The sequence below is a fragment of the Sceloporus occidentalis genome, unplaced genomic scaffold (genome assembly GCF_023333645.1).
Source record: "Sceloporus occidentalis isolate IW3139 unplaced genomic scaffold, rSceOcc1.0.p SCAF_9, whole genome shotgun sequence".
Classification (NCBI taxonomy): Eukaryota; Metazoa; Chordata; class Lepidosauria; order Squamata; family Phrynosomatidae; genus Sceloporus; species Sceloporus occidentalis.
This window is the reverse complement of record NW_028316989.1, coordinates 15,220,001-15,241,083: the sequence shown is the minus strand read 5'-3', so window position 1 is coordinate 15,241,083 and position 21,083 is coordinate 15,220,001. Positions and strand designations below refer to the sequence as shown.

The following is a 21,083-nucleotide window of genomic DNA, read 5'->3' as shown; positions in this document are numbered from 1 at the left end:
TCCTCCCCAAAAGAGAGTAGTGTAATATATAAAGGCACAGTTACAGTAAAGGGCAGAAAGGTGAAAAGCTTTATCATTAAGGGCTAGAAGCCTGGGGGGAAAAACCCTTCCATCTTCTGGACAATGATTTTTTAAAAATCCCAATTTCCTGGAATAATCCAACCAAGGTGGCTGCATTAATAGAATCTGGGTTCAGTTCAAGTTCAGGCTTGTGCCAGGCAAAAACAGAGAGAGTCTTTCTTTCTTTCTTTCTTTCTTTCTTTCTTTCTTTCTTTCTTAAACCCCATCATATTTTAAAATCTTTCCAGCAAACCATCCATACAGCTGGACATGTAGGTATTGCTAGGAGCATGACACTAGAGAGCAGATGCAAAACCTGCACAATAATCTTTCTTTGGCTTTTTTAAGGCAGAAGAGATTACTGACTGGTTGCACATGCTAGTTTGCATCAACAAATTTGCAAGGAGATTGCAGAAGTGGGAAGGAGTGACGCCAACCTATGGTGCTGAAATTAGGCTCTCCTCCCCTAAGAAGCTCCTGTCCAGATTGGATGTCAGCAGAAGCTTGCCAAGACTCAGGAACATTTGTAGCAGCCCACATCTCCTACCTCTGCAGGTATGGACTGCTTATCATAAATCACTCTACGCTTAAGGACCTGAAGAAGCCAGCTGAACAGCTTGCAGTCAGCAGTTTAAAGAAGGAAACTGGGGACCTGGTCCTAGAAAGGGCATTTTGGAAGAGACCTGAAAGTGAAGAGAAATCAGACTTCTCCTCTTAGTGGGACTTGAAAGTATGCAAAGGGATCTTGTAGCACCTTTGAGACTAACAGAGAAAAGGCCTTGCTGCATGAGATTTTGTAGACTTGGTCTGCTTCCTCAGATGCATGGAGTGGAGTGATGCCCAGTTGGACATCTCTTCACGCCATGCACTTGAGGAAATACACCAAGTCTACAAAAGCTTATGCTACAATGTCTTTTGCTCAGTTAGTCTCCAAGGTGCTACAAGATCCCTTTGCATACTGATATTCCATACTAACATGGCTATGTCTTTGGAAAATGAATGTGAAGCTAATGGCTTCTCATTAGGATGCTGTCTTAAACCAATATAGGCCATTGATCAATCTAGCTCAGCATTACTTACACCAGAGATGGGAACCTTCAGGCTCTGGAGCTGAATCTAGCCCCCAGAGCTTCCTCAGACATTCCCATCCCTTTTTCTATGGCACCATTGTTTGACAGCTTCTGTCTATCTTCCCCTCCATTTTAAAATGTTGAAACACATTTCAAGTGTCAACAGCTTTAACCTGAAATAGTCTGGTACTTTGGGTCCCACCTGGGGAATATAGCCCCTGAGGACATCTCTGAGAAATAATGCAGTTTGCTATCACTTTAACTGCCATGGTTCCATCCTACAGAATCCTAGGATTTGTAATTTTCTGAGGCATCAGTACTCTTTGGCAGAAAAGGCTAAAGCCCTTGTAAAACTAAAAATTCCAGGATTTGTAGGTTGGACCCATGGCAGTTAAAGTGATGTCAAACTGCATTATTTCCACAGTGTAGAAATAACTGCCCCACTGACACACAAACCATCCCTTGAGTTGAAAGAGATTCTTAATTGTTGGCTTCCAATGACTGGCAGTGAGTCTAGATGGTTGCTTCCAGGGTGGTGTTTGCATTGCAGCAAACTTTGGATTTGTTCATACAGAATTGCCTTCTCACTTCTTTGTCATCCAAAGGCCCATAAAAACTGAGAGAAAGCACTGGTAGGAACTCTGGAAAGTTTCAAAAGAGGTTCTTCCTGGAGTTACTGGAGGTGCCAGGTATTGAATCTCAGACCTTTTGCACACAGAGTAAATCTGAATCCTCACTGCAGAAATAATTCAGTTTGAGACCACTTTAACTGCCATGCTTTCGGCTTGTTTCTCTCCCCTCCGTCTTCTCTCCCTCTCCTTCTTGGCAAGCTTTGCAATTCTTGATGATGATTGCTGACTTTCCTTTGAAAAATTATGAGAATCCCAGCGTTGTTTGGAAAAATGGACAAATTAATGTGAAATGACAAGTGGGGAAGAATCATGTAAATGAGAAATTTGCCCTTCTGGATCAGATCCAGAGTCTCTCTCTCTCTCTCTTTCAACATGGTGTTAATTTCTTTATAACAGCACCCAGACAAAAGAAGGCATAAGACATACGGCTAATAATGCTAGTTTGAAAGGGTCTTGGCCTACATTTCACCTGATCAGCCCCACATTCCATTAATAGTCCTCCCTTGGATTTAGGGTGCATCTACACTGCAGAATTAATGCGGTTTGGTACTGCTTTAACTGCCATAGCTCAATGCCCAGGAATTCTGTGATTTATAGTGTTATGAGATATTTAGCCTTCTCTGTCAGAGAGCTCTGGTACCCACCAAACTATAAATCCCAGGATTCTGTAGGATGGAGTCATGGCAGTTAAAATGGTGTCAAATGCTTTAATTTTGCAGTGTGGCAGAAACCTTTTTTTAGCAGTGATGGTAGCTCTTCAGTATTGGCAAGCACATGCTGTTTTATCTTCCCACAGTGCCCTGAGCTGCCTAGCTTAGCATCACTCAGGGGCATTATGGGAAATGAATGTGGAGTTTCATGAACCCAACCATTCGATACAGAAGATCTGCAGGTGCTGTCAACCCTAGAATGGTGGCAGAGCTGAAGCAAGGTCTATAGATGGCTTTCTATCACAAATGTTCGACTACATCATCTCTGAACATGGAGGTTCTATTTAACAATGCTCTAGTTTAACAACCAGTTATAGAAATAATGTGCTTTTGGGAACAATGGAAGGTTTCTATGGCACAAAACAAAACAAAACATAGATATCTGGAATTTCCTGTACCATATCACTGCAGTGTTTGGTTGCTTGGAGAACGCTGATGTGATAAAAGAGCCAGACTTGCCATCGTATCATGTACAAAGTGGCTAACACAGTCTTGCTGAAAGAAGAGTTTGTCTTAACAGGCAGAAAGAGAGAAGAAAAGACCTGCTGCAGATTTACATCAAATATGCTGCATGAAATTAATTAAACCTCCACATGTCCTTTACTAGTCCATGCCAAATGCACCTCATTACTCCATAGTACATCCCCAACATTCACCCCTAGCCAAGTGCAGAAATAAATAACAGCACTGTTTGTCATAACTGGCCTGGACCCCAGATGGAGAGGCTAAGGATCGTACAGCTTCATTGTACAATGCAGATAGACCCATGTTCAACAAAAGTGGCGGGTGATAAGCATGGAGAGCGCTAAATCAATTTGATAAAGTATCACTCATTACACATTCTCTTCGCAGGATCCACTTCCCCACACCATGCAATGTCAGCTGGTTTTTAAATATCCTGAACATAACATAATTCCACCTGGTGTGACTAAGCTACCAGAAAAGTAATTGCCTTTTTATTGTCTGTATGTCTGGTTTTTGTGCCAGGCAGAGACACACAGAGAGAGGTATTGAGACTGGATGAAAGATGCAAATGCACATATATAGAAGATCTGGATCTGGGCAAAGATAACCCCCCTCAAAAAAAGTGGGTTCTTGCTATGGAGCACCAGGAGGGCAACAGGCCATACTGCAAACCTAGCAAAGATTTTGAGAACTCAATTCATCCCATAGCACAGAAATGTCTGGAACCACAGGTATTGTTAGGTTTTTGTTGAAAGCTATACCCTCTACACCATTGTGCCTGTGGGCACGTGAGCATGGCATTGAGCAAATGCCAAGGACCCACTAGGTACCACCTTTGTTGTCACCACTGCTTCTGCTGCAACAAGTTGATACCATCTTAAGTCTTGCTACTGCAGGCTGCTGGTTTTTATTTTTAGAAAGAAAGAAAGAAAGAAAGAAAGAAAGAAAGAAAGAAAGAAAGGGGGCTGATTAAATACAGTGGGCCCTTGGTATCTGTTGGGACCCTATGAACCCTGTGGGCATACCAAAATCCATGGATGCTCAAGTCCCATTATATACACTGGCATAGTAAAATGGTGCCCCCTGTATAAAATGGCAAAATCAAGGTTTGTTTTGGGGAATTTATATATTTTAAAAATATTTTCAAGCCCTGGATGTCGAATCCGTGGATAACGAATCTGTGGGTATGGAGGGCCAACTGTAATGTGTAATCTTTAACCATTGAAAATATAAGAATCCAGCATTCTGTTCTTAGAATGGTCAACTAGTGGCCTGTGGGGAACTTGCCAATAGGATGTGGACCACTCTGGATCTCCTACATTTGGAGAACTGGGGAAGATCAGAGAATTGGTCTTGTTCTCAGGGGGTGCCCTTGGTCATGATCCAGCCTAAAAGAACTGGTGAACTGAAGCAGCATGCTGCTCATCATGGGGATCCTGGTTGACAGCAGCTGTGATGAAAGACTGCTTTGATCAGCTAAGGGACATGAAATAACTTTGCCTTTGCTTTGAGTTTTATGGGTGCATCTGGATGTTATCAGTAAACTGCTTTGGTGCACCTGTGACTGCATTTCACCTTGTCAAACCTTCGAGCTTTAGTGCTGGCCTGGGAACTGAATGGATCAGGGCCCTGGAATAATTGCAGGCAGGATATGGTAGGTAGGTAGATGATAGATAGATAGATAGATAGATAGATAGATAGATAGATAGATAGATAGATAGAGAGACAGAAGGTCGCTGTGTTCTTCCTTTCATGTTCCTCAGAGGCACATTGCATGGAATAATGGACTGTATATACATCTGCAGTGGGACCTTGTCATCCACTGGGGTTTGGTTCCAGGATCCCCCATGGATAACAAAATCAGTGGATGCTCAAGGCCCATTAAAGATAATGGTGTCCATTATATAATATGGAAAATCAAGGTTTGCTATTTGGAATTTATGCTTCTTTTGAATATTTTCAAGCCGCGGAGCCTTGAATCCATGGATAAAAAATCTGTGGATAAGGAGGGCTGACTCTATTCTCAGCCAGCATGGTGTAGTGGTTTGACCATTGGACTACAACTCTGGAAACCAGGGTTAGATTCCCTGCCCAGCCATGGAAACCCACTGAACGCCCTTGGGCAAGTCACATTCTCTCAGCCCCAGAAAACCCCATGATAGGTTCACCTTAGAGAAACCATAAGTTGGAAATGACTTGAAGGCAGACAACAACAGCAGCAGCAACAACAACAACCCCCCTGACTATTAGCCACTGAAGCCCCTAATTTCTATGTATCACATCCACTTTTGAGGCTTAGCAGTCATCTCTATCTTGCAGCAGTGTATTTCATATTTTAATGATGTAAAGAATTACTTCCTTTTATCTACCCAGACTCTTAGAACATTCCACTTCAGTTAATGACTCCAAGGTGTTGTATTATAAGTGGAGGCAGGGGAACTTTTTTTTCCCATTTACATCCTCCATCGTTTTATACTCGTTTATCAAGCCTAATGTAAAAAGGACCTGGCACCAATTGTTTTCCAGATTAGGTTTTGGGTAGAAATTTCTGTTTCACCTCTGATGGATTATCCCCATGTCTCCCTACCCACTCCATCTAAATTGCACAAATATTTATGTCACCTTATACTGGTCAATGACCGAATAAATTTTATTACTATTACTATGTCACCTCTCTCCCAAGTCTGAGGTAGTCTGTTAAAGTAGCTAACCAGAGAGTTGAATCCTATCTACAAAATAGGCTCAGCACCATAGATACAGGTCGAATCTCCTTTATCTGAAATGCTTTGGACTAGAAATATTTTAGATTTTATTGACTGATTGAGACGGGACCCAAGTCCAAACACAAAATTCATTTATATTTCATATACACTTTATAAAGATAGCCTGAATTTTAGACAATATTTTAAAAATAATGTTATGCATGAAACAAAGTTTGTGTACAACGAACCATCCGAAAGCCACCCACGAAAAAAAAGTTTTGGTATTTCAGATTTTGTAATTCTGGATAAGGAAGGCTCAACAAGTACCTTCATTTAAGTCTGGATTTTAATCTGGAGTAGAAGCCACCAGCCGCTAATGGTGGTACTAGTGATCACCAGCAAGGACAATATAAACTCACACATACATTTTAACCTTTTGGCAGGTTGTGGTTGAGAATAAATCACTAACAAGAGGAGTCCCATCTCTCCTGCACCCCCTACACTACTGCTGAAAGTATTCACAAATATTGGAGCTGTTTTGACTCAGCTGTAGCACGGTCAGGCTAGGATTTATGATATTCGAATTGCTTGGGCCCCTCTGGTACTATGTAGATCCTGGCTAGCTCTGCTGATCCTTCCCCAGCATGGAACAGCTTCCGCTTGCTGTCAGCACTTGGCTTTCCAGCTGTTCCTATTTTCTCAGTGTAGGATTTGTGACTTCTGTGGCTCAGAACAGTTGTTTTTCTTCCTTGCCAGAGAGACATTTCTCAAGGGCAAGCTTTTAACCAATAACGTGGGCCCCAAATCTGTTACTTATATAGTTAGGTTATATAAATTATTGTATTTGCTACTCTCTGGACACAGCACTTACCTTGTGTCCTGCACAGCAGTTACCTTGTGCCTTGTCAAAAATAACGATTAAAACATTTTTAAGGGTTGTTGACAGTCAAATATGATTAGCTGCAGTCCTCCTCCCTGCCCTCAATACCTTCTGGGTGAGTAGGCACTGCTTTTCCTGCTCCATCTATTGGGCTGGCATTTCACCACTAGGAAAAACCCACCATGTAGACAATTTGATACAGATTCGTGGTTCAATACACAACATTCTGGAAAGACTGGACTCAGTCCCTGATGTACACATGACCTAAGTAGACTACAGTTTAGAGCAGAGTGGGAAACTTTGGAGGACCCAGATGCCAATTCTCCACCATCAGGGACCACCACCATATCAGACAGTTAAATTACTGAGCAAGACATAATGCTGGGCAGCTTATGGGTGTGAAACTTCTCCAGCAGACTGGCTCTGTCTGTGCCTTATCCAATGCCACCAGTAGCACTTTACTTCAGGTCTGGAAGAATACATTCCCTTTTTCATGGGCACCCATGAACGTTACAGCTTGCTGACTCCAAGGGTTCATCTCTGCCCACCAGGCCAATTTATGATGCAAGGTCCAAGGTTCTTTGGAAACATGAGCCAGGAATCAAGAGACCAGAATGTTGCTTCCTTCCAAATAGTCAGTTGTCAGCAACAATTGCCCAAAGGAGTTGTTGGATTATTTATGAGTTGTTGCCAAATTAACGAGAATTTCCTATACAAATTCTCTGAGTGTCACAAACCCTCAATCTCACAAGTATGCTCCACTTTGGTAAGTATTGCTGGGTCCATATCTCTGTGTTGTGGCTGCCGGGGAGTATTACTGTCTGTCTCAAGCACTGGCATGCCCCTCTGTCCTTTTGTTTCCCTGTCTACATCATTGTCTGAACCAGGAATGTGCCCCTATCCTTTTTCTTCGCTGTCTGTGCCACAGTCGGAACATGGGTCCTGAGAACAGGGCATGACTCTACCCAGAACAGAGTTCGAGACCACGGCCAGTTCACAGCAGCAGTGACTGATCTGTATTTTCCTATCAGCTGCCATTGCCCTCCAATGAGAATGTGTTGCTAGTTACGAACAGGGAAATCTGATGAAAATCGACGATTTAAATCAGGGCTTTCTTGCTGGCTGATTGGAAATCATGATTTCAATGGTTTGTTTAAATCACCTTGATTTAAATCCAATCCGTTCTGCCTTCTGTACTGTGAAATGGCACACAACAGTGTGGGGAAAATATCTCTCTTTTTAAAGGGCCTCATTCACTATAGCAACTGCAACTGTTATGTTTTGTCTAGCTAGGTTTTCTATTTGACTCAGGAGTGGGGGAAAATAAGCCACATCTTTAAGAGGATTTTGGTACAGCAGAAACTGAAACATAAGCATTTGGTGATGTCTGCACATCATACTCCTCTCTTCAAAGCATGGCACAGAGGCGTCTGAAAAGTTGGCAACCTTTCAGTACAGTTCTTTATCCATAGACTTGACAACTACATTCCACTGGGTTCAACAGGACTTACTCTTCTTTAAGTCTGTATCGGACTTAAAGTTTCTGAGATCTAATTTAGGCAGCTTTAACTATAATGTGTTAACAATGGGTCCAGCCAGTGCTTGGAAAAATTCATCCAACCCTCTCAATACAATTTCTACGTGATATATAATATATGAAGATACAAACAGAACCATTTCCAATTTGTGGGAGTTAGTATCTTGGCAATACAGGTCACCCCCTGCATCTGCAGGAGATATGTTCCCAGACTTACCATTTATAAATGAAGCCACTGGCGATAGCATAGCACCATAAAATACCATAGAATTATGCTGGAGGACCTAGAAAATGCCTAGCGAGACCCTCCCCCCCAGACCATATTTAAGCGAAACTGTGGTTACCAATACCATGAATCCAGGGTGTGATATTTATATCCTTGGTGGACCTCCCCATAACCATCTTCGCTGGTCCTTTCCTCTGAAGTTCTCAGAGTAGAACAATTAAAGGGGCATAAGCAGTATCACTGTGCTCATACTCCTCAATGTATCAGTCTTTCTCTTCAGGTGGCATGGCAGTGAGAGCAGAGGAAGACATGGGTGTTAACAGGCTGTAAAGGATTCAGTGTAGAACTTGAGAAAGTCATAATTTTTGGACTACAGCTCCAATGGTGGCTGGGTGATTCTTGGAGTTATACTCCAAGAGGTAACTTTTCCAAACTCTGCATCCTAGTCCTGAATTTCAACTTTTTAATATTTAGCACCAGCTGCACCATATGCTGCTGTTCATTTAAGCTGGCGAGACAAAAACTCATCTACCACCATCACCAAGGGCCCAGTTTCTGTAAGTTATGCTAATTGCGTGCAAATAGATTATGCAAATGAGTCCTACTGACTTGCAAAACGCTTCACAGCTTCATAGCCTTGTGGATGGGGCAGAACTTGCACCCGGAAAATCCAAAAAAGAGGGGACAGCAATGCCCACTCAGTAGCTGGCTCTTCTGAACTTGCAAAAAGAAAAAACCCACAGCCAGGCAGTGTCCTCCTGCCATCGATGGCATACTACCCAGAAAGAGGCTGGCTCTTCCCTACTGGAATGCTTGCAGCAGATTAAGCCTCAAGTTTATTAAATAAAGCAGTGCTCTAACAAGGGTAATCCACAGATAATTTCACTCATTTAAACCCTATTTCATCTCCACCAAGTAGACTTCTTTCCATTTAACTGTCTTAATTCTTTTAGCACTTTCTGCTTCCTAAATTGGCTTCGATAGAGGAATTGACATTCAGCCATCATTTCCAGATAAAGTTCAATTTAGCCCTCCGAAACCCCCGCAAGCTTCAAGGGAGGAGGAGAGCAGAAGAGAACATGTGGAATTCATTAGCAGTGTCCTTGGCAGGATTAGCCATTCTGTCCCCTCTGCAGCCTTAAAATTCAACGGCAGCAACATACTGGGCAACAATTGACCCACTACAAGTCTGGAAAGACTCCTGAGTGTGGATATCAGCCCACCCGCCTGCTCCTATTCAGATGTGTCCAATCGCTCTTGGACCTGCTGCAGAGTCACTGCCTTGTCAGATTTCTAGCATTGTGGCTCAGATTTCAGATGGCAGCCATATATTAAGTGGAATTTATGGTTGTTGTTGTTAAACACCCTAGAGTTAATCTCGACCCATGGTAACCCTGTAGATGAGACTCCTTGTCCTTCACGGCCTTGCTCAGTTCATGCAATTTCATACCCATGACCTCTTTTATAGAGTCCATCCATCTAGAATGCAGCCTTCCTCTCTTTCTGCTTCCCTCCACCTTTGCTGGCATTATTGTGTTTTCCAATGATTCATGCCTTCTCATGATGTGGCCAAAGTATGACAGCCTTAGTTTGGTCATCTTGACTTCTAGAGACATTTCTGGTTTGATCTGTTCTAAGAGCATACCAACCACTCTCTGCAATGACCCAAAAAGAACATACGGTGGACTTATTCCAGAATATGCCAGTAAAAGGCATGGAAAATATTCCTAAAATGAGGATATAGACGTCAGTCAGCAAATTTAGAGATTAAAAAAAGAAGAAGATAACAAAACCTTCTGGATGAGGGTATGCTAGACAGAAGGATAGGAGATCATTTGATTTTCCTGCACAAATCTCAGGTTTGTTTCATTTAAGAGGCCTGTGGGTAGCTGTGTAGAGTATAGATAGGTAAGTGTGATCTCACTGGACAATGGTTTGATTCAGTAGAAGGCAGCTCAATCTCAGTACATTATAAGATAGGTGCTTAGTCTGAGTCCTTAGAAACTAACTGAATAACCAACTGCCTGCAGGCAGATTAAAGTTTGTTCTGTGCCTTGTGCAAAAATAGCTCAACTTATACAGAGTCACAAAAAGAAATCCATATGATAAGGGGAAAAAAACTTAGGGAATACAAAATTCAGCAAATACCCCCAGACTTCCTATACATGTCTCCCAACCCAAACTCATTTAACCATTTGCTCAGTGTAGCCTAACTAGTTTCTCTTGATAGGCTTTTGGCACCTAATAGCTGTGGGACAAGTAAAAATACAACAGGTGCAGGAGTTTCCTCCTCTGCCCTCAGCATAAATATGACATGAAAGGGATGTTTGGATCTGGTGACAATGTGAGTTTTGTGTACAACAACGTACGTACATCTGCATTTCTAAAACAATTCAAGACTTGGAGAGAATTAGTTGGCATATTTTGATCTCATTCGCCAAATCTGTCACAACTCATGTAGAAAACAGTGAAAGACATTGTGACAAAAATGTCAGAATGATCTGCCATTTTTCCAAGCCATTGAAGAGGTCTATGGAGAGAACCACTCAGCGTTCTGACACTTGTTTTCCTTTCTGCAGGGGGAAAACCATCTGCTAAAAGAAAAAGCCAATTAAAAGGGTGTCTGGTAATGGAGAGAAAGCGTTTGGCCAAATAACTCTCAGGCATGGCTGCCAGTGTTGCCTACAGCTCCAGAACAGCTGCCTAGGTCCCTGTACCCTTATGCATTAGCTGCCTATGCATTATTTAAAGGATGCTGTTGGCCAAGAAGCATCTGCAGATATCTTTGGGAGAGGAGATGGTACATGAAAATAAAAGCCCCTTTTCCCCTGTTATCCTCTTCCCCCTGTAAATAGACCAGGACATGGAGTTTGAACTCATTGTATGTTGAAGGAAGCCATTTTACCATTAGGAGGACTTTGGGGATTAGAATGGGACCGGAGATGATAAGACACAGCAATATAGGAGGTAGGGTCACCTCTGCTGTGGCCTTCTATGGATCACAATGTTGCTCCTATGATGACTAAAATTATATCATATCAGTTATAGTTTTTTATTTCAGACACAGAAATTGCTGTTTTTCTTGGTTTGGAGTGGATGTGAAGGGGAACAGAAAGACCCATGGCACCACATTTTTGTTGTCTGGATGGCATATTTGGAGGGAGGAGGAAATAGAGGATTTGGGTTCTCCTGAATTATTGTTCAAGGGCCACAAAATGGGGGTCCTGGGACTACATTCACCTCATGGGCTACACTATCCTAGTTTTTGATATAGGGTTTTGCTAAAAAAAAAAACAAAAACCTAAAGAGGCATGCAGGAAACCTTAAAGCAGGACATGAAAGTCACATCTCTTCCACTTCACAGAACAGTATTATCTTTTCCAGTGAGCTGTCTTGACTCATGATATATCAGGAATATAACAGCCTGTGTTTAGTCAGTTTACCCAATTTAGCCGTTCAGTCTAGTTTACCAATTTTTTCAAGAGTGTCCATGAAAAATTATCTGGTTCATGCTCAGCTCTGCCATGGAATTATTACACAATGATATTCAAGCCTGATTCCCTCTCAGAACCTCCCACTGGGATTGCATGTACTCCTAAAAAATACAGCAGCATTAAAAGCACATGAGTTCCCTCGGGACAGCTAGAAGACGGTGATTTCTAGCTCATTATTGTTTCTCCAGCTAGCAGTGTGCCTCCAGGGGATGAAAGAATATTTCCCTCCATCTCTTGATCCTTTTCTTTCCTAAATAAAGATGTCTTGGAATGAACCTGGAACCTTCTTCATACATTTGCTCTGACACTATGCAATGGTTGTTAAACTAGACATTGGTGAGGGACCACAGGCCAGGTGGTTGGCCAGTTAAGCACCACTGGACCTGAGTGGTGGCACTGGACTGAGCAAGAAAGGGACTCTGCAGGAAAGGGATAGATCCAAGGAAAGGCTCTTTTCCTACTCCCATCCCTCCCTACTATACTTTATGTATGGTGGGGAAAGACTATGAATACTTGCTCCTAGCCAGAGAAACAGCAAGGCAGTCATTTGGTGCAGCAGACTAAGGGGAAGCAGAGGACATACATGAAGCGTCCTGGAGCCTGATTCAGCTGGAGACTTGAAAATACTTGCTCCCACTCAGGAAACTTTACCCAGTGATTGCAAAAGAATATCCACCAGAGGGTGACCAAAATGGTGAAAAGTCTGGAAACCATGCCCTATGAGAAGTGGCTTATGGAGCTGGGTATGTTTAACCTAGAGAACAGAATGTTAAAGGGTGACGTGGTAGTCATGTTTAAATGTTTGAAGGGATGTCATATGGAGGATGCAGCAAGCTTGTCTTTTACTGCTCCAGAGACAAGGACATGGAGCAGTAGATTCAAGCTATGGGAAAAGAGATTCCAACTCAACATTAGAAAGAACTTCCTGATGGTAAGAGCTGCCTTGGAGTGTGGTGGAGTCTGGTTTTTAAAAAGAGGCTGGATGGCCATATGCTGAGAGTTATTTGATCATGTATTCCTGCATGGAAGAATGGGCTTGGATTGGGTGGCCCTTGGGGTCTCTTCGAATTCTATGAATCTGTGATTCTAACTCTGGGTTCCTTTTTGACTGAGCCCCTGGCAGACTGGCTGAAGATCTTTACATGGGGTCTCACTTTTTGTATATCATTTCTATTTTCTTTGCAATGCAACAGTTTTACAAGAGATGTCAAAAACAGTAGATAAAGAGTGATACTACTGAGAAAAAACAAAAACAAATGGAACATGTTTCAGGCCCCACAACTCCGGTTGCTGCCGATATGTACCAGTTTCCCCACTCCACCCACCTCAGCCTTGCAAATGTGTCCTCTAAACTTTAGCAGTGATGGAGTCAGGTGGGCTCCTCTTGGCAAGGGCTTCCACAATGTTCCATGCCAGCAACAGTCCTAGTTCCTGGGGGAAAGATGGTGCAGGTGTGGAAAACAATGGTGCCCCACTGATGGGGAAATCAGTCTGTTTGGCTTTCTAGAAATTTCAGATTTTGATTTTAAAATAAAGCTTCAAGTTCTTTCCTTCCTGAACATGAAGTGTGTGAATTTGAATTATTATTATTTTTAAGAACTGCAGCAAAAATTCTCGCCTAATTGCACCAGACAAATTCAATAGATATTGCTATTCCTAGCACAGAGAGGATCGGGGTGTAATTGCCTGCTATATAAAGATAATGTTAAAGATAATAAGCCACTCAGAAAGGGAGGGGAGAAAGGTAGCAAGATTAATTCAGTGCTAGTATAGATTAAAAGAGAGCCAGTGTGGAGTAGTGGTTTGAGCATTGGGCTACACTTCTGGAGTTCAGGATTCAACTCCCCTCTTGGCCACGGAAACCCACTAGGGAGTTTATCACACGAGAGAAATCCCATGCAAAAACGGGGTTTAAAAGGTAGAAAAAACCAACAAAAGTGGGTTGATTTTCACACATGTCATTGTTGAACTTGTGTTAACTCGAACGGAAAATAAACAAAAGCCACTCCTTTTTACTTTGGGGATTTTCCAAAAGTAAAAAGGAGTGGCTTTTGTCTACTTTCCCTCCACTTTACATCATTAGTTTAACAATGATGTCGTGTGAAAATCAACCCACTTTTGCAAGTTTTTTCTGATTTAAAGCCCCATTTTGGACGGGTTTTCCCCCGTGTGATAAACTCCATAGTCTCAACCCCAGAAAACTCTGTGACAGGTTCACTTTAGGGTCACCATAAGTCAGTAAGGACTTGAAGGCACACAACAACAACAACAATAATAGAAACAACAGATTAAAACACAAGAAGTTAAACCAAGACTTCTAAGAGATAATCACTCAAGGGCTACATAAGCAAAATTATTTGTTTCTTCTTCTTTTTTTTAATCTCAGTTGCTATCCTCCCCAACCATGAAGACATTTGCAAATTTGTGTAAATTCCTATGGAAAACTGTACTGTAACAAAATTCTCATCGATCCCTAGGGTGCCCCAAAACCAGTTGGGTGCATAACTCTTTCCCACTGCTGGACATGTGTGTAGGTCATGCATTAGAAAGACCAAACATCAGGATGTGGGAAACTTCCTTTTCTTAGACTACATCTTCTAGAATTACCTATCCGAACTCTGTGCTACATATACTGGCTGTATAAAGGAAACAGCATTTTGATTTTTATGCTGCATTGTATTTTATGTTTTAAAAATCTTTTCTATTTTATATTTGCCACTCTACGACTGAAATAAAATTGGGTACGTGTACAAAGCCACCAGGCATGTTTGCATAGCATTTTCCTCTTTACATTTGCCCTCTTTTCTCCAGCATGAATTTCTTGGATGATAAAGGCAAAGGATCCACTAGGACCAAGTGGTTTTGCATGTTCAGAAGAGACATTGCTGTGCATCTAGCATTGCTATGGATCCTTTGGGCAGGCCTCCCCATCCTTCACTCTGTCAAAACAGGAGTCAGAGTACCAGTTTTTAGATGACTCTTCTGTGTCCTTTTGCAGTTGGCTATTTCTAAAGCCACCACAAATGAAAGGATTATCTTTATCGCCACCGCCATGATTACAATACTTATTAACCACTGTAAAAATTATCCCTACACCTTTTTAAAAAGCCGGCTTCATCAGCTGAATCAATGACCTTTCGGGGCAGCAAATCTCCCAGTCTGACAATAGGAAGAGACAGCTTCAGTGTAATGAAAACCAAACGTAAAGGCAAAAGGCTTAATGAAGAAATCTGTGTTCTCACTTCTATTCTTACACATTCGCCTTCCAGTTATCACCATGGTTCTGAACCCAGAGTTCTCCAAAGGAGGGTCAGTCACCCAATGAAAGCGATGTTAATAGATAGATAGATAGATAGATAGATAGATAGATAGATAGATAGATAGATAGATAGATAGTTTATATTAATGGAAGAAATCCTGCTGAACTTCTCCAATTTTTAAAAATACTTTTGGTGTGATTTTCAAGCTTTACTCCAAAACCATGCCAAATCACACACACACACATCCACAAACCAAAAGCACACACCAAGAAGGAAACACTTCCCCTCAAAGCTTCCAAAAAGCCCCATATATCTTTTTGTGGTCATATCCTGGTCAATGTCTGGTCCTAAGTTGGCTGAAATACACCTGATGGAGGATGCTGTAGGACATGTGAGGGAAGGGACCGGTCCTCAGCCCCCAAGGAGTCTTTCCCACTCCAGGATGGTGGGTTCTTCTCTCTCTGATAGGCACCAACCATGATCCAGGTCAAGTTTGCAAGTTGCAGAAAAAATACAAGAGGGCATTCCTGGATGATGGAAAGCTGAAGAGGGGCTGGCATATCTGTGGGTGATGTTATCAGGCTCATCCGAGTGTTACACAGAACATAAATAAAGGATCACTCCCCTGGAATCACCTCAAAAGTAAATTAAGAAAAGCAAAGAGCTTGCAGGCAGGGTTGTGTGCTTGTCACACACCTCATTTTCACACTCCGGTAACAGAACTAAAAACAATGAATTTATTCCACCTTAATGGGCTTGACTTAGTTTTATACCAGGGTGGAAATGCGAACGCTTATAATGTCACAACAACCGGGCAAATTTACCACGACATGCATTGGTAAGGATTTTTATTTATACAAGGAAATGCCTCTTCTCAGCTGGCTCCTTTCATGAATTCATTTCTTTCAGAATTCAAGTTGACTACACTAATAAAAAGAAGCTTTCAGGACAGTAACACAGTGGATGCTCAGTGTTGTGTAGGGTCATGTGCTAGGGCTCGGTTCAACTGTTTAGCAGTTACTAGTGTTTAGCAAGTTACCTTTTTGGACTACAACTCCCAGCATTTTCCAGCCATGCACAGCCATGGACACTTTCACACTGTGTCCATGTGGACCTATGTTCAGGTGGACCTACAAGATTGTTATGAAAAGCAAATGGGAAGAAGCAAATGGCTTGAACTCACTGGATATTGTTGTTGTATGCCTTCAAGTGATTTCTGATTTATGGCAACCCTAAGGCAAACTTATCATCATTTTTCTTGGCAAGATTTATTCAGAGGAGGTTTGCCATTGCCTTCCCCTAAGGCTGAGAGAGAGTGACTTGCCCAATGTCACCCAGTGGGTTTCATGGCCAAGCAGGGAATTGAACTCTCAACTCCAGAGTCGTAATCCAACACTGAAATGACTACATCATGCTGGCTGTCTTCATTGATCATAAATATAGCAAATAGATTACAAATAAATAAATAGTCTGACACCTTATTCACTGTGACTCACTTAAAACCAAAACATGCCCTTTGCCTACTCCTTCTTTTTCCTACAAGAAGTATATTTTTAGAAAGGCGGTCATGGGCGCTTATGGTTGTAGATATCAAAGAGTTTGTCAAATCCCCCCCTCCCCAGCACCTACGTCGCTCCAACTTCCATTCATTGTATGTTTAGGCTCCTTGGGACTGCCCTTTGTGAGGCATGTGTGGGTGAGTTTTCAAAAGCAATTAAGCAATTTATGAACACAAATCCCACAGAGTTTCAAGGGGATGTGGTGTTTTATAAGCGATTGTCTAAGAATAGTTTATGTGTTGGCAGAATTAAGCCTTTCTCCATAGCTCTTGGAACTGAGCCGGTAAAGAAGTAGGGAGTTATAAAGGACATTGGAAGTTGCCTTATAATGAATCATAGCGTTGGTTTGTCCAGCTCAGAGCCTCAAACACTTACTTTGTTTGGATTTTTTGGAGTACAGCTGGGACCTGTTGTTTGGAAAAGGCAGATTTCCCCAAGCTTTTTTTCTGGCTCGGCCTGCAGTAACATTCGCCAACTGATATATGTCCAGATGTGTTGAACTACAGCTCTTACGAACCCTAGTCAGCATGGAGAAAGCTGATATACTCTCACCAGTAGTGGATTTCCAGAGTTTATAAGCATTTCCATTACCAGCAGGAAATCTTGATATTTCAAACTCCATCTTACAAGGTTTAACTCCAGGTTGAAACATCCTGGGCTCCACCCACCTACTACATCCATGGCTCCACCTATAGCTATGAACTCTCCCCATATTCCGGCATGAAACCATAATCTTTTATAGAGAACTTTATGGCATATTAGCCCATCCTTTGTACTTTCATGCAGAAGTAGATACATTCATGAAGGTGTCAATTCAAGGATCAAGACAGGGGAGCTTTGAACACCCCAAATAGAGGAGCAACAGGGACAGATACAGGCATCTGTGCATTTAATCCCATATCAACATTTCTGCACATCACGTCTTGCCTAAGAATTTTTACTGCCTAAGGCAGAACAGGAAACAACAATCCTTATCTATGTGAAAATGTGCAGTATCTAAAGACAGCAATGTTATATTAACACATGAGACAGAACACCCAACAAGCATCCATCCCCACCGGCAGATGTAGAAATATATGAATACCAAACTGAGTTAATAACAAATTGTTGCCTTTTTGTGACACTCAAAACCCCAAGGTAGCCAGCTCACTCCCCCAAATAGTAGGCCTGCCATTGTATTTGTGGTGGTTGAGCTCACCATCAACAAAGAGGAATGGGATAAGCAAGAAGCATAGCAGTGGCAAAGGAGAGAAAGGAAACATCCGCCGTGCTTGACCATTTTTTTAAAGGAATATTTATATGTATTTTATATCTTTTACGACTTTTGCTATTGCATTTTGCATGCTGTATTTTGTTGTTATTATGCTGATTGGTGACCATAATAAATATTTTTTCTATCTAATATTTGTCTAACTGGCCCACCATGCAACCGGAGCTGCATTTTCAAATAACAGAGGAAGCTGTAAGGACAATCGTTTTTTGTGGGTTTTGGGGTCGAAGTGGCCATGTTCTAGAAGAGTTTATTCCTGACGTTTCACCAGCATCTGTGGCTGGCATCTTCAGAGAAAGATGAAAGCCTTCAACTTCACAATGTAAGGACAACATTCTGTTTCGACAGGGAGGACTCCACAAAGTGGGTCACAGCAGGTGCTCACCACAAGCACATCTTTGAAGGTCCTGACCCCCCATTTGGGTGATCCAAAGGGACAGCTTGCGATCCTTTAAACGTTCTTAGATAGTTCTTCAAGGCTTCCGTACAGCTGGCTAAGCACCCCCGCATGTGCCTGCCTGACCTACTTCTCCTGTTCTCTGCTGTCCTCCATCTCCCCCTCAGGCTAGGAGTAATTAGCCCTTCTCCCTCTGGAGCAGGCAAGCCCTTGATCATACCATTCCTAAAATAGGTGTGATCAGTAGCCAAGAGGTACGCTAATTACAGCTAGCTGGAGGAGGCGAGAGCATCCAGACATCCTCAAGGGAGGCATGTTCTCCTAAATGGTATTCATGTTTCTAAAGAGCTGGGAAGGGAGGGAGGTGTTAAGCCACTTGCAACAGACTCAGTCCCCCACCTCACTGCAAGCCAGTGATTGAACGGATAATGATGTCTCGGCCATATGAAGGTCTTGGGCACAGGACAACTGTAAGTGAAATAACTGCAAGGGTATTGGTGGTTGTGCAGAAAAGCTTTTTCAATTGCCACCGAATGACTACAAGAAGCTCCAACGTAACTGGATTCTAGTGCCTAAGACCAGCCAACGCCTTGGCAGAGTAGAGCTGCAGTTTTACACCAACTCAGTGCCTGGATGGGTGGCTGCTGGAGATGTAGTTTAACCAGTAATAATAGAGTTAAATAATAATCAAGTTTAGTCAAGCAACTTCTTTAGACTACAGCTTCCAGAATATCAATATGGCGGAGGGATTCTGATAGTTGTAGTCTTTAAAGGGGAAAAAAAACCCCTAAAAACAGTGGTGAGGTACTTTCCAGGTACTGAGAATAACTCAACAAACTGACTTCTTGCAAGGAAGGTTTCCATCAGATTAGTGCCACCTCAAGATATGTGTGTGTGTGTGCGCGCGCCTTTAAGTCACTTGTCAACTTACGGTGACCCCCATGGATTTTCTAAGTGTTTTCTTAGGCAAGGAATTTTCATAGGTGATTTTGCCACTTCCTTCCTCTGAAATAGGAGGTATTGCTTGGCAGTTCCCCATCCAAGTACTAACCAGTACTAAGCTTCCAAGATCAGACTCAATTTGGTGCATTTAGAATATGTAGGCCCTTACATCTTTGTTACCCTAGAAAAAGATAGAATGATGTGTCCCTGTAGCCCAACCATTTCTATGTACAAAAAAGCCTAGTTGGGGGATTCTGGTGATGTCAAGGGCTAAAACAAGGTAACACCACATTTTGCCCACCTCCAGTCCATTTTCTCAATCTCCAAGTCAATATTGCAGGTGCAAGAATGCCAAGAAATAGGCATTCTTATGCCAAGTCTCATCTCTCTGTGTGTCTTCAGTATTGGGGATGGAAAAGTAGCCTCCAGCCAGCTGCGAATAGTTATCAAAAGCTGTGTGTGGCTCTCAGGGGCTGTGGAAGGAAGTTGTTGTTTTTCCGAACAATAAAGTGAGGTGTCAACGCAAAGAGAGAACTTTCCTGGCAGGAATTTCCAGCTGCATTTCCCTCCTAATCCACACAAGCAGCGAATAAACGCCGACAGTTCTGTTCCTAAATTCTTTGAATAAAAAGCAGCCAAGGCTGCACAGACCTATATCCTCCCCTCAATTAAGCACCACAGAGATTATTAAGAGTTTGGCAGCATCGCTAAATGGAATTAAAGGCAATTTAAAAGAAACGGGGAGTGAAGAATGAGAAAATCTTACCTCCAAGAACAAAATAATGGCCTCAGATTTTTATTATTTTTTAAATATGCAACACCAGGGAAGCATCCCGCATTTTCGTTACCAAAACAAATGGCGCCTTTTCTTAGCAAGCATTCCCAAGAGACCTTGACTCCAAATGTAGATATAAAAGATTCCTGTAAAGTGGCGCCATCATGATGATAACACAGCAAAGGCACACATTTATTTTTGATTTAGGTTTGGAGCAGGTGGCAACTAAATCTTGCAGAGAACAGGGTTTCAGAACCGAAGATGTCAGGGCCTCTGTCTCTCTTTGCATCGCTACGAGAAAGTTATATCAGTTTTGAACCTGTTTAACTGTCATGGCTTCCATGCAAGGAAGTCTGGCAAAAGCAATTTGGTGAAAAATTCATCAGAAGACCCAGTCATATTGTCGTTTGCATTTTTTTGCTCCAAAGTGTGTGAAAATTTCACACATTCTGCTAGCTCCCTAAAACCATCACACACCTCCATCTTGGGAGTTGGACTTGTCAGATGTGAGATGAGACAAAAGTCTTCTTTTTGGGGGACAATTTTAAAAAGATATACAGATACACCTTCTTGTTTAAATAAAGCCCCGCACTCTGTTAATTTCACTGCTTGCTCAGTCTCCCTTTAACTCCCTCCTGTGACCTTTCTGTAAACTGCACACCATGTGCCTTAGCTTCTTTAATGCCTCCAAATGCAAAGCAGTTAAAAACTAATGAACGAATGAATGAGCACTAATTCAGATTCACACTAATTGATTCCGATAACAAAGAATGAACAAAAGAAACTCATCTGCTCACCCCACCCACCCCCATTCATTTTAAAAGCACTCCTTCTAAATTCGTTTCTGATTCCTTCCCAAGACCACTTGTGTGCTTTATTTCTTTCATCTAGATTATGCACATTTTCTGGATCACGTTCTATAGTCCCAGGGGCCTTTCTGTTAACAAGACAGTGATACAGAGGTTAGAAGCCAATCCTCTCCCTGCCTAGTACTGCAAAACCATTTCATCAATGGCAGGAATCTCAGAGTTTCACATTGCAGGAGCTCAAGAGCTCCTCTGTAGTGGGGAACTGATTTGCAAATCTGCAAGGAGAAGTACAACA

The 21,083-nt window shown here is 42.1% G+C and overlaps 1 protein-coding gene across 4 annotated transcripts in view; it reads right to left on the bottom strand.

Annotated features, from left to right (window-relative positions):
- The window catches only part of GRIK4 (glutamate ionotropic receptor kainate type subunit 4), a 416,936-nt gene that overhangs the window by 243,271 nt on the left and 152,582 nt on the right, over positions 1–21,083 (bottom strand). The gene's annotated exons all lie outside the window — the stretch shown is intronic.